This window comes from Triticum aestivum, chromosome 1D (genome assembly GCF_018294505.1).
Source record: "Triticum aestivum cultivar Chinese Spring chromosome 1D, IWGSC CS RefSeq v2.1, whole genome shotgun sequence".
In the NCBI taxonomy this organism is placed as follows: Eukaryota; Viridiplantae; Streptophyta; class Magnoliopsida; order Poales; family Poaceae; genus Triticum; species Triticum aestivum.
In genome coordinates, this window is record NC_057796.1 from 431,877,779 (window position 1) to 431,890,774 (window position 12,996).

At 46.7% G+C, this 12,996-nt stretch overlaps 1 pseudogene; it reads left to right on the forward strand.

Moving 5' to 3' along the window:
• The first annotated feature begins 10,445 nt into the window (after nucleotides 1–10,445).
• On the forward strand, nucleotides 10,446–11,955 carry LOC123172992 (anthocyanidin 3-O-glucosyltransferase 2-like; annotated as a pseudogene).
• Nucleotides 11,956–12,996: the final 1,041 nt, after the last annotated feature.

The window sequence follows — 12,996 nt, forward strand, 5'->3', positions numbered from 1 at the left end:
GCATCTGCTTAGTTTACACACTATACCTGTGAATATGACATGCCTTCCTATTTTTGGTACACACTACATCTATGTGTTAACCTTGTTCTTACATGAAACTACCTCTCTTCTGTATCCTGCATCAATCACTTACGATGAGTCACCTTTATTCGTTGCATATTGCATATTATTTCTAGCCTGTTGCCATGTATTGCTTCTAATTTGGTCAAATACATTTGTTAGGGCACCCTTTTAATTTGGCAGAGTGATATTGGTTTCATCTTTCATATGGTTTCTAGCTTGCATCGATTCTAACAAGTTCAAGCACCTTGTGCTTAGTTTACACTTTATACATCATACATGTCAATATGTCACGCCGTCCTGTTTTTCATACATATTCCATCCTTCTATCATGCGGCTGCCTTACATGAAAGTAGTGTTCGTCAGTATCATGCATCAATGAGTTCTGAACAGCAAATTTTATTCCTTTTTCTTGTGGGTTTGACTTGACAAGGCAAAATCAAGAAAGAGGAAGGAAAAGAGTAAGGAAGGCGATGATGGTGGTCCTCTGCAGCAACGTAAACGGAGCATCTGTACCGATTCTCCTTGTACTGATAGTGCATTACAAGGTCCAAGTCTCCGCTCCCCTACTCCACCATCCAAGGTGCTTGCTCTAACTTGGCAGTGTGATATCTGGTTGCATGTTGCATATGGTGTCTAGCTCGTATTGCTCCTAATTAGTGTAAACTGCATCTGCTTAGCTTACACATGATACATGTGAATATGACACGCTTTCCTGTTTTTGGTACATACTATATCTGTCTATCACACCATGTTCTTACATGAAACTACTCTTCTTGTGTATCCTGCATCAGTCACTTATGATGGGTCACCTTTAATTTGGCAGTGTGATATTGGTTTGCGTCTTGAATATGATTTCTAGCATGTATTACTTCTTGTTTGATGAACGCCACCTATGACGAGACAGTTTTAACTTGGCAGAGTGATATTGATTGCACCTTCCATATGGTGTCTTGCAGTGTTTCTAATTTGTTGAAGTGCCTTCTGCTTAGTTACCACATCATAGGTGTGAATATGTCAAGCCGTCCATTTTTTCGTACATATTCCATCCTCGTATCATGACTTTGCCTTTCATCAGAGTAGTGTTCGTCAGTACCATGCATGAATGAGTTCTGAAGAGCGAATGATATTCCTTTTTCTTGTCGGTATGACCTCACAATGCAAAATCAATAAAGCTGAAGGAAATTGGCAAGGCATTGGATGATGGTGGTCCTTCCAAGCAACTGAAACGGAGGTTCTCTACAGATTCTACTCCGCCATCCTCCCAACAAGATTCGCAAGACAACGCAAGGCTAGACAGTCAACGTAGCTGTGTAGATGATGAGCACATCTCCCCTACTCCACCATCACAGGTGCTTGCTCTAACTTGGCACTATTATATGTGGTTGCATGTTGCGTATGATGTCTAGCTTGTATTGCTTCTAACTTTGTTGAATTGCATCTGCTTACTTTACACATAATGCCTGTAAATATGACATGTGTTCCTGTTTCTACATCAGACTACTATTCTTGCATATCCCGCATCAATCACTTATGATAAGGCACCTTTAAGTCGCCACTGTGATATTGGTTGTGTCTTGCATATGATTTCTAGCATGTACTGCTTCTAATTTGTTGAAACGCCATACAGTTTGAACTTGGCAAAGTGATATTGGTTGCATCTTTCATATGGTGTCTAGCTTGCAGTGCTTCTAATTTGTTGAAATGCATTCTGCTTAGTTACCACATCATAGGTTTGAATATGTCACACCATCCTGTTTTTCATACATATTCCATCCTCGCATCATGTGTTTGCCTTTCATCCGAGTAGTGTTCATCAGTATCATGCATGAATGAGTTCTGAAGAGCGAATTTTATTCCTTTTTCTTATCGGTTTGACTTCACAATGCAAAATCATTACAGCTGAAGGAAATTAGTCCGGCAGTGGATGATGGTGGTCCTTCAGAGCAACTCAAACAGGGGGTCTCTACAGATTCTACTCCGCCATCCTCCCAACAAGATTCGCAAGACAACACAAGGCTGGACAGTCAACGTAGCTGTGTAGATGATGAGCACATCTCCCCTACTCCACCATCACAGGTGCTTGCTCTAACTTGACACTATTATATGTGGTTGCATGTTGCGTATGATGTCTAGCTTGTATTGCTTCTAACTTGAATTGCATCTGCTTACTTTACACATAATTCCTATGAATATGACACTGTTCCTGTTTCTAGAACATACGTGTACATGATGAGCACATCTCCCCTACTCCACCATCACAGGTGCTTGCTCTTACTTGGAACTGTTATACGTGGTTGTGTTTTCCGTATGATGTCTAGTTTGTATTGCTTCTAATTGTGTTGAATTGCATCTGCATAGCTTACAACTTATACCTGCAACGATCACTTACCCATAAGACACATTTAACTTGGGACTGTAATGTAGGTTGCATCTTGCATTGTCTTCTAGCTTGTACTGCTTCTAATTTCTTGAAATGGCACTTACGACGAGACACTTTTTACCTGATAGAGTGATATTGGTTGCATGTTCATATGGTGCCTAGCTTTCATTTCTTCTAATTTTGTTGAAATGCCTTCCGCTTACTGTTTTTTCATACATATTCCATCCTCCTATCTTACGTGTGAATATGAAACGCTGTCTTTTTTTGTATATATTCCATCGTCCTATCCTGCGCTTGCCTTACATCAAAGTAGTGTTCGTCTGTATCATGCATCAACCAGTTATGCAGAGCTAATTTTATTCATCTTCTTGTGGTTTTGACTTTATAAGGCAATATCAGAAAATAGGAAGGAAAAGAGTAAGTTAGGGGATGTTGGTGGTCCTCCGGACCAACGCAAACAGAGACTCTCTAGATTTGCCACTGCTACTGCTAATGAAGTTGAAGTCCCAAGTCTACATGATGAGTTCATCTCCCATACTCCACCATCGCAGGTGCTTTCTCTAAGTTGACAGTGTGATAATTGGTTTCATGTTGCATATGTTGTCTAGCCTGTATTTCTTCTATTTTGATTAAGTTGCACGTGCTGAGTTCATACGTTATACATGTGCATATGACATGGCTTTCTGTGTCTAGAATACACTGCATCTATCTATCATACCATGTTCTTACATCAAAGTACTGCTGTTGTGTATCCCGCATTAGTCACTCATGATTGGACGCTTTTAACATGGCAGTTTGATAGTGGTTGCATCTTGCATTGATTTCTACATTGTACTGCTTCTAATTTTTTGAATTGCCACTTATGACAAGACACTTTTAACTTGGCAGAGTAATATTGGTTGCATCTTTCATATGGTGTCTAGCTTGCATTACTTCTATTTTCTTGAAAATCCTTCTGCTTAGTTTGCACATCGTAGCTGTGAATATGTCATGCCGTCCTGTTTTTCTTACATATTCCATCCTCATACGGTTGTCTTACATCAAAGTATTGCTTGTCTGTACCATGCATCAATGAGTTCTGAAGAGTGATTTTATTCTTTTGTATTGTGGGTCAGCTTGACATGGCAAAGTCAAAAAAGAGCAAGGAAAATAATATAGTAGGGAGTGCTGTTACTCGTCGGGTGAAACGGAAAAGGTTCTGCCGTCGAGATTCTGCTGGTACTTATAGTGCAGTAGAAGGTCCAAGTCCACCGGCTAAATCTATAAACACAGTATCACCTGCTCCACCAGCTGCAGCATCCGCTTCAACTGTACCAGCATCTCAACCAGTTACTCGTTCGTTTGCTCCGGAACTGGCCAGTTCCCAAGCTGCCTTCACACCTAACACTACTTCCGAAGCACTGCTGACACAACAGGACTTGGCAAGATCAGATGAACCTCATGAGCATCAACACCAAGACGGTACCTGACCGACTCAAGTTGTAGTTGCATGCTCCTTTATATGTACTCTCACAGCTTGATGTACACTAACACTTTCCATATTCGTTGTTGAACTAGCACTACGGCGCAAGCGGAAACAGACATCAGGGATAATGCTTGACAGATTAACAAAATCTAAAGGAGGAAGAATGGAGATCCATTTTGAGGCAGGTTTAAAAAGGCCACGTGATGCTACAGAGTCAGCCAAGTTAGTATCAGAGGCAGCCGTTGCCGTTAGGTGTCATGCACGTATCCTCCCAACATGGATCCAGTACAGGAATGAGAAAGACAATACCCAGTTTAACACCTTCCTTAACCATTTATCCGTAAGTAATGTTATTCATCGCAATTAGTAATATTGTCTTGCTCTGTCCCATACTTTCTAGCTTCCTCCTAATAAGACTCACATTCTTTTTTCAACAGATGAGGTTCAAGTTGGATCCGAAAGATGATGCAACTAAACAAGCATGCACTCATGTTTTTCAGTCTGCTCTGCGACAGTATCGGTACCACCTTAGAAGATCTCACTTTGAAGGCAAGGCTAACAACGAAATCGCCCAAACATCTCCAGTGGATATATTACAGATGAAGACTGGACAACCCTCGTTAAACACTGGTCTGATCCAAAGTATCAGGTAGGCTATATGTATTTGATCAGACCACATATTGAACTTGTATTTATGTATGTGCCTTACAAGTGTATCTTCTTCTAGGCTAACTGTTTGAAGAACAAAACCAACTGTTCTAAAGTGAAATTCCAACAGACAACAGGATCTCGTAGCTATATTGCACACTGCAAGGCTCTTGTAAATAGCTGCTACTTCCTTCTTCTTTTTGTGCCATATTATCGTATCTATATTGACTTGTTCCAAATACAGAGGAAAGCCCGTGCGGACCAGAAAGAACCTGAACCGAATGCAGTGCAAATCTTCAAGGATTGCCACACCAGCAAGATGAAGGGCATGAGCACACCAGTTCAAGTCGCTGTTGTAAGTCCTTACTCCTCCTGCCTTGAACTGATTGGTACTGTGATGTGTTCATTTAACTACTTGGTTTGCAGCCAATGTCAGTTACTCTGTTCACTTTTATTCACAGTTGTCTTAATGTATCATTTCACCTTACATGGTTTAGAAGAGATGAAGGATATTCTTTTGGTCTTGATCTGTAATCTAGTTGTTTTATATCTGTTTGCCCATGATATGAATGATGTCATACTATGTTCATCCTACTTTAAACCATGTCTCTTTATCCTTAGATGTCAACGAATGTGAGGAAATAGACAATACAGTAGGCATGCTACATGGACATATGTTCCGAAAGTGATTTTATTATGTAGTTGGCACTACAATACATGCTAATGTATTACAGTAGTTCACCAAAATAAGTTATGTATAAACATTTAACCTACTTTGTTTGTTTTTGTCTCATTAGTAACTTATCTGGTACACTAATCTACAAGTTCAAACTTTCAGGAAGCTATGGAACAAATGATTGAACAGCCACAACCACCTGAAGGTGACGAGGCTACTACAAGCACAATGTCACCTCTTACTGCAGTGCGTCAGTATCTCTCTACTAACAGTGCAAAAAGCACCTTCCTGCGTAATTCTGGGTTGGTTGTCAAGGTAACCTCGTCCAAATCGCCTACTGAACAAAATCTTCCTGCTAGACAGAGTGATATATCTGTGCTCCAGACACAAGTCCTATCCCTAATGGACGTTTTTTCGGAAACAAGAATAGTGGTTGAGAAATGTCGTCAAGATATGAATGGTTTTGAAACCAGACTATCACACATTCGCTTCGTTGTTCAAGAGCAATGGCGGAAAAAAGGTGGAGATCATGCTGCTCCATCAGATTCTACAGCCTGAAACATTAGCACTCAGGTCAAATGATATGTGCTTCTATACATCTGATGGTGCTTTTATCTGGAAGGACTGTAAACTTTATGCCAACAGGCCTTTTGTTGTATGGTTGGAATTTATTTTGTTGTGATACAACATTTATGATGCTGCCTCAGGCTGCAGTAATTACGACGCTATTTTTGTATAGTGTAGGTTTATCTTAGTAATGTATTCGGCCGAAAGCTTCGTAGGAGCCCAACATGCCAACATTCGTCGGGCCCATTCCAATTGGGCTAAAAACGATTACGGGCCGAAATTGGCATGTAGCCCACTAAAAATATCTGGGCCTAAATCAGCGTAAGCTTTCATATTTTTCTGGTAGGCCTGTGCCCATAGTGGGCCTTTAACAGGCCTAAACATAATTTGGGCCCTCAGTAAAAATAGGCCGTTTACAGGTGTAAATATCTCGAGCCCATAAAAAACATGGGACTTTAATAGACCGAAAGTGAGATTGGGCCCTGATTGTGCCAAATAACCCACTAGACTTAGCAGGCCGAAATGGTGGCCCATTTACGATGCGGATCTTTGACAGGCCGAAATTCGGACGGGCCGTAAATGCGCCGACCTAATACACGGGCCTTTAACAGGCCGGAACTTCGGTCGGGCTAGATTATCGTCATTTTTATATGGGCCGTTAATGGGCCCGATATGACGTTGGGCCACATATGGCCCATGGTTTACGTCCGGCGTTAACAGGCCGAAAGTGGCCCAAAGCTATAGTGGGCCTCTAACAGGCCGAATGTCAGACATGGCCGAATATGACCCAAATCCTTCACGGTCATTTATGGGCCGAAAGTTTTGATGGCCTGTAAATGGGCCCAAATGAAGCCGGACCTTTAACAGGCCAGAAATACACCGGGCCGTAATTCGGCCCAATTACTTAGCGGACTGTTAACGGGCCAGAAGTGACCATGGGCCGCGTTGATGACAAGTTTAGGACAGGTCGTTGACGGGCCGATTTGACAGAGAATGTTGGGCCTTTAGCTGGGCCGGCCCATTATGGTCTGCAGAATCTTGTGGGCCTTTAGCTGGGCCGGCCCATTGTGGTCCGCAAAATCTTGTGGGCCTTTAGCTGGGTCGGCCTATTATGGTCTGCAAAATTGTGTGGGCCTTTAGCTGGGCCGGCCCATTATGGTCCGCTAAATTTTGTGGGCCTTTAGCTGGCCCGACCCATTATGGTCCGCTAAATCTTATGGGCCTTCGATTGGGCCGGCCCATTTAAACTTTGTGGGCTACTTCTGGGCCGGTCCACGTGTCAACATATCATAGGCCCATCTCGACCGTTGGATGAGTGACACCTGTGCCAACGCGGAGCTGACGCGTGGATCCGTCAGCCAATGAGAATTTTACACGTGGAAAATCGGCATTGGTCGTGGCTGTTAACGGGTTATCGGATCCAAAATCCGACCCGATAGCTTAACGGCGTTCCGTTACGGTGGATGCCACGTGTCGGTCACCCTTGACGAAAGCACTTCTGTGACGCGCGATTTATCGTCATGGAAGTGGACACTTCCGTGATGATAATTTTGGCAATTTCATGGAACACTTCTACGACAGCACAGGTATGACTATCTTGATTCTGTCATAAATTTGTCATGGATGTACATGCATGACAGAAAACGCGACCTGCTGTGACAAACACGTATCATCACGGAAGTGTATTTTTTTTTGTAGTGCAGCGGATCACCAGGTTTCTTCAGACACTGGGCTTCAGCGTCACTTGCTCGGATGCCTCACTATTTGTCTATCACCGCGGTGACGCGGCTGCATATTTGCTCCTCTACGTCGACGACATCCTCCTGACGGCCTCCTCCACGGCTCTTCTTCAGCAGATTACTCTTCGGCTGCATGACGAGTTTGCCATCAAGGACCTGGGCGCTCCACATTATTTCCTTGGCATCGAGGTTGTTCGGCGACCGGATGACTTCTTTCTTCATCAGCAGAAGTATGCGCACGAGCTCCTTGAGCGTGCTGGCATGCTCAACTGTCACCCTGTTGCCACTCCTGTTGACACGAAGGCCAAGGTTTCTGCTCTTGAGGACTCCCCAGCGTCGGATGCTCCCTTCTACCGGTCCATTGTTGGTGTTCTTCAGTATCTGACTCTCACCCGACCGGATCTACACTATGTTTTCAGCAGGTGTGTCTCCACATGCACGCCCCTCGTGACTCCCATTGGACCCTCGTGAAGCAGATCCTCCATTACATTCACGGCACGATGGCTCTTGGGCTCACCCTCACGGCGTCCACTTGTCTGGAGATGGTGGCCTACTCCGACGCGGACTGGGCTAGCTGCCCCGACATCCGTCGGTCCATTTCTGGCTACTACGTTTACCTCAGTCCTTCACTCGTCTCGTGGTCGTCCAAGCGACAACCTACGGTTTCGCGCTCCAGCGCGGAGGTTGAGTACCGAGCTGTGGCTAACACTATTGCCGAGTGCACCTGGCTACGACAGTTACTTCAGGAACTGCATCACGATGTCTCCGAGGCTACGGTTGTCTACTGTGACAACGTCTCTACGGTGTACTTTTCCGCCAACCCCGTTCATCATCGCCGGACTAAGCACATTGAGCTGGACATTCACTTTGTGCACGAGCAGGTGGCCCTTGGACGTATTCGGGTCCTTCATGTTCCGACTGCACAACAGTTCGCCGATGTGATGACGAAGGGACTGCCGACTTCCACCTTTGAGGAGTTTCGTTCCAGTCTCTGCGTCACTGGCGCCGCTTCGACTGCCGGGGGGGGGGGCGTTGAGTATCTTGTGTACTTTTATATTGTGTATTGGGCCCACCTCCTAGTTCATCTATATAGTCGAGGTTGTGGCCCCTCTCTGTACTCATATACACGTGTCTGGTGCACCGATCAATGCATTGCGATTGCACAACCTATTCTTCTCGTTCTACACCCTTTATTATTAGGAGGAAAAGATATCACTACTACAGCTTACTGTGAAAGCCAGAATATGTGGCGCCCTTACAAATAGCGATAACAAAATTACAGACCTAATCATTTTCTACCTCTGTAGAATTTATTACAAGAAATACTTTATGGAGTACCTAATTTATCAGCAGGAGGAAATTCGCCTTCAATCAAATATCGTGTCTTCTTATCCATATCCATAACTTTATTATGTCATGTATGTCTCATATTTGGATACTATGTGGTGAAATGAAATTCAAGGGGCGCAGGTGCATAGTCATCTGACTTCGTTGCGATTCGCGCATATAATAGTTGTTATATATTGTAGTCAAAGTTTCAAGAGTGAATGTTTGTTTTTTCTATTGTGTGTATGCAAACACAATAGATAGAGTGGAGCCTATCAGGCGTATGGAGTATCGTAGTTAATTCATCGTTTCGAACTATTAGCTCTCTACATCGTCGTCTTCTTTCAAGATCTGTTGCAGTTCATTCCCTAGGCTCTGCCGCATCGTGCTGCCGCCACCGCGCCCCCCTTGCACTTCCCCCGCCGGTGCTGGTCGTCCTGGATCCAGCCCCGAGAAAAGCAGGTAACAAAATTGAAGTCGTTTCTAATATATTTCCGTCTTTCAATTTGTTAGATATGGCCATTGGATGGGACAGGCTCAACAACCAGTTGTTGCCAGCTTGGCAGCGGTCGAAATTTTAACTCTCAAATTATTCACGGTAGAAAAGCCAAGCTGCTAAACTGCTGGTTTCCTAACTTTTCAGTGAGAACATTAACTACAACGTCCTAAAAAATATGATTTTTCGCCTACACAACTATTTTCTGATGTGATGCCAACCTACAACAACTATTTACCGATGTGATGCTATGCCTATGATGCACGTTTAGATTGCATCGATTTTAGTACGAGCCGCCGAACAAGGTGGAGGTGGATCCACGCCTAAATCCCAATCTTCAACAACTATACTATTTTTTGATGTGATGTCTATTACAATTTTAGTACGATCGGCGAGGTAGGTGCCGATTACAATCACTTTTACGATGATGATGATCAGCACATAGACAGTCCTTTAGATCCCTACAAATACAGGGAGTTACGTGGCTTTGGTGATGGTCACGAATTCCTTCACCGTTATTTCAAGTTTCAACATGAACTCTAGGAAAATGCAAACATCAATATCAAGTCCAAGACTTGAATCAGGAATACCACTGTCCTTCTAACCATTCAATCAAACATTGGTTTGCTCTACAAGCTAAGTCTATAACTTGAGAATTAGAAATTGACATCTTTATGGGTGGAATTAATGGGGGAAAGGACCCGATGATGACATTATGGTGGAAATCATGGGAGAAAAAGACCCGATGAGAGGACCTGATTAAATCGGTGATGAAGAAGCAAACCTACCAATGCTAATGATAAATAGAATAGGACGTACGTGGACGTTCATATAACATATATGAAATCTACCAACGCTAGTGATGATGTATGATGCTATTTCTGTCGCTAGCATATATGCATGGGACACTCATGCAACTCTAGGAAGTCACCGTTATTCAAGTTTCCAACACGGACACACATCGTTATCGTCGTTCCGTACGAATACTGTACTTGTCTGCAAGCGTAATGGCTATAAGAAAGACTAACTCATGGGGTCTCACTCATGGGACACTCATGCAACTATTTTCCATAGAAAAGGAAAAAGACAATAAGTAGTGACAGATCGAGTAGCCAGCCGAAGACCGACAATGGCGAATCCGACCATTGTGCTACTGCCGGTCTGGGGCGCCGGCCACTTCATGCCCATGCTACAGGCCGGGAAGCAGCTACTCGCCAGCAGCAGCCGGCCCCTGTCGCTCACGGTGCTCCTCATGCCGGCGCCGACAGCGCAGGCTGCGTCCGACATCTCCGAGCACGTACGCCGGGAGGAAGCGGCAGGCGCCGTGGACATCCGCTTCCACCATCTCCCGGACGTGAAGCTCCCGACGGACCACTCGGGCATCGAGGAGTTCCTCTCCCGCGCAGTGCAGCTCCACGTGCCCCATCTCCGCGCAGCTATAATTGGCTTGACCTGTCCGGTGGCCGCGCTCGTCGTCGACATATTCTGCACGCCGGCGCTAGACGTGTCCGGCGAGCTTGCCGTGCCGTCCTACGTGTACTACACCTCCAGCGCTGCGATGCTGTCACTCCTCTTGCGCTCGCCCGCTCTGGACGACGAGGTGGTTGTTGAGTTCGAGGAGATGGAAGGTGCTCTGGACTTGCCCGGCCTCCCGCCGGTGCCGCCGCCCGTCCTCCCGGGGACCTTGCTGGAACGGAAGAGTCCGACCTACAAGTGGTTCGTGTACACCGGCAGGCGCTACGTGGAAGCCAGCGGCATCATCGTCAACACGGCAGCCGAGCTGGAGCCTCGCGTCCTTGCAGCCATCGCTGAAGGTCGGTGCACACGTGGAGCCCGCGCCCCGGCCGTGTACCCTATCGGCCCAGTGCTGGCGCTGACGCCACCCGCTCACGCCGAGGAGGAGGAGCAGCCGCACGATGGCACGAGTGCCTGCGGTGGCTCGACGCGCAGCCTCCGGCGTCCGTGCTGTTCCTCTGCTTCGGGAGCAAAGGATTCCTGACCAAGCCGCAGGCGCACGAGATAGCGCGGGGCCTGGAGCGCAGCGGCCACCACTTCCTGTGGGTGCTCCTTGGGCTGCCGGTGGACATCTCGCGCGGCGCACAAGACCCCAGCGACGCGAACCTGGCGGAGCTTCTCCCGGAGGGTTTCTTGGGGGCGACAAAGGAAAGAGGGCTCGTGTGGCCCAAGAGGGCGCCGCAGAAGGAGATACTGGCGCACGCCTCCGTGGGGGGCTTCGTCACCCACTGCGGCTGGAACTCCGTCCTGGAGAGTCTGTGGTTCGGCGTGCCGATGCTGCCGTGGCCGCTGGGCGCGGAGCAGCATTTCAACGCCTTCACGTCGGTCTGCGACATGGGCGTGGGCGTGCCGCTGACAGTGGACAGGAAACGGGACAACTTCGTGGAGGCGGCGGAGCTGGAGCGAGCGGTGAGGTTCCTGATGGGCGGTGGCGAGGAAGGGAGGAAGGCGAAGGAGAAGGCCATGGAAATGATGGTGGTCTGCCGCAAGGCAGTGGACCATACTGGGTCCTCTTGCGCTTCGATGAGGAGGTTGTGTGAGGATCTACTCGGAGGAGCGGTGGTGTTGCCCAACGTGTGATGTTTCTTTTTCTTTTTTTGAGGGAAACGTGTGATGTTTCTTTTACTACTGTGCGTAGTAATTACCGCGGGCAAATAATCTTGAGTGAAGCTCAATTTCAATACATTGGAGTGTGGCGCTTTTTCTTCGGGCCCTTCTCAAACTTGTTCACGAGATGCAACAACACTAAGTTGTCGACATCATCGTCCAGGATCATCTCTTCTATGCCCGAATCATCCGACGAAGACAACGACGAGCTCCAATCCATCTAAAAAATTGCACGCCCGTGGTCTCCCAAATCTCACAGGTCGAAATTGAATCGAAAGATCAGTGGGCATTGAACATACATTTCCCCAGAGCAAAGCCGGCCGCCCCTTTCTTCTCTCCTGGCGGCCGAAGCAAAGCAGACAAACCCCTTTTCTTCTCCCCCTACGGCCGAAGCAAAGCCGGCCGAAATCCCTTCCTCCGCACGCACGGTTGTCCCTCGGGCGATTCCGAGGCTCGCCGGCACCGGAAACAACTGGATCTGCCAGCTACAAGGCCGCGCGCCAAGCTCCAGGCGGATCCATCGTGTCGGCGGTGGCCGCTAGCCCACGAAGACGCGGGGAGGCGGCGCAAATGGACGGCGTGGGGCAGACAGGGGCACCAAGAACCGGTGGGGAGATATGGCTGCAGTAGCGGCGAGTGAGGCGGGAACGGAAGTGAGCAGAAAGGGCCTTCGCGCCAAGGATATGGGAAACGGCAAAAAGAGGGGCGGCTCCCGTAGATATGGCGAAAATGGTCGAGACTATGCAAGATACCGCAAATAAAAATTATGGGATGACCGATTTTACAGGATCTGTTCGGGGCTGGAAAAACGCCCTCGTCCGCTATATGGGCAGTTATTATTTCAGATGGCCCGTTTTACGGGATCTGCTAGAGATGCTCTAAAGTTGCTCTAAGAGAGTATATATCTGGTTGACATATGTTGATGTTAACCTGGCACATGTCAATCTGGCGCCATGTAGCAATGTCTTGTGCCTGAGTTATAAGAGCGTGGTTAATAGTACAGCCAGCTGATGG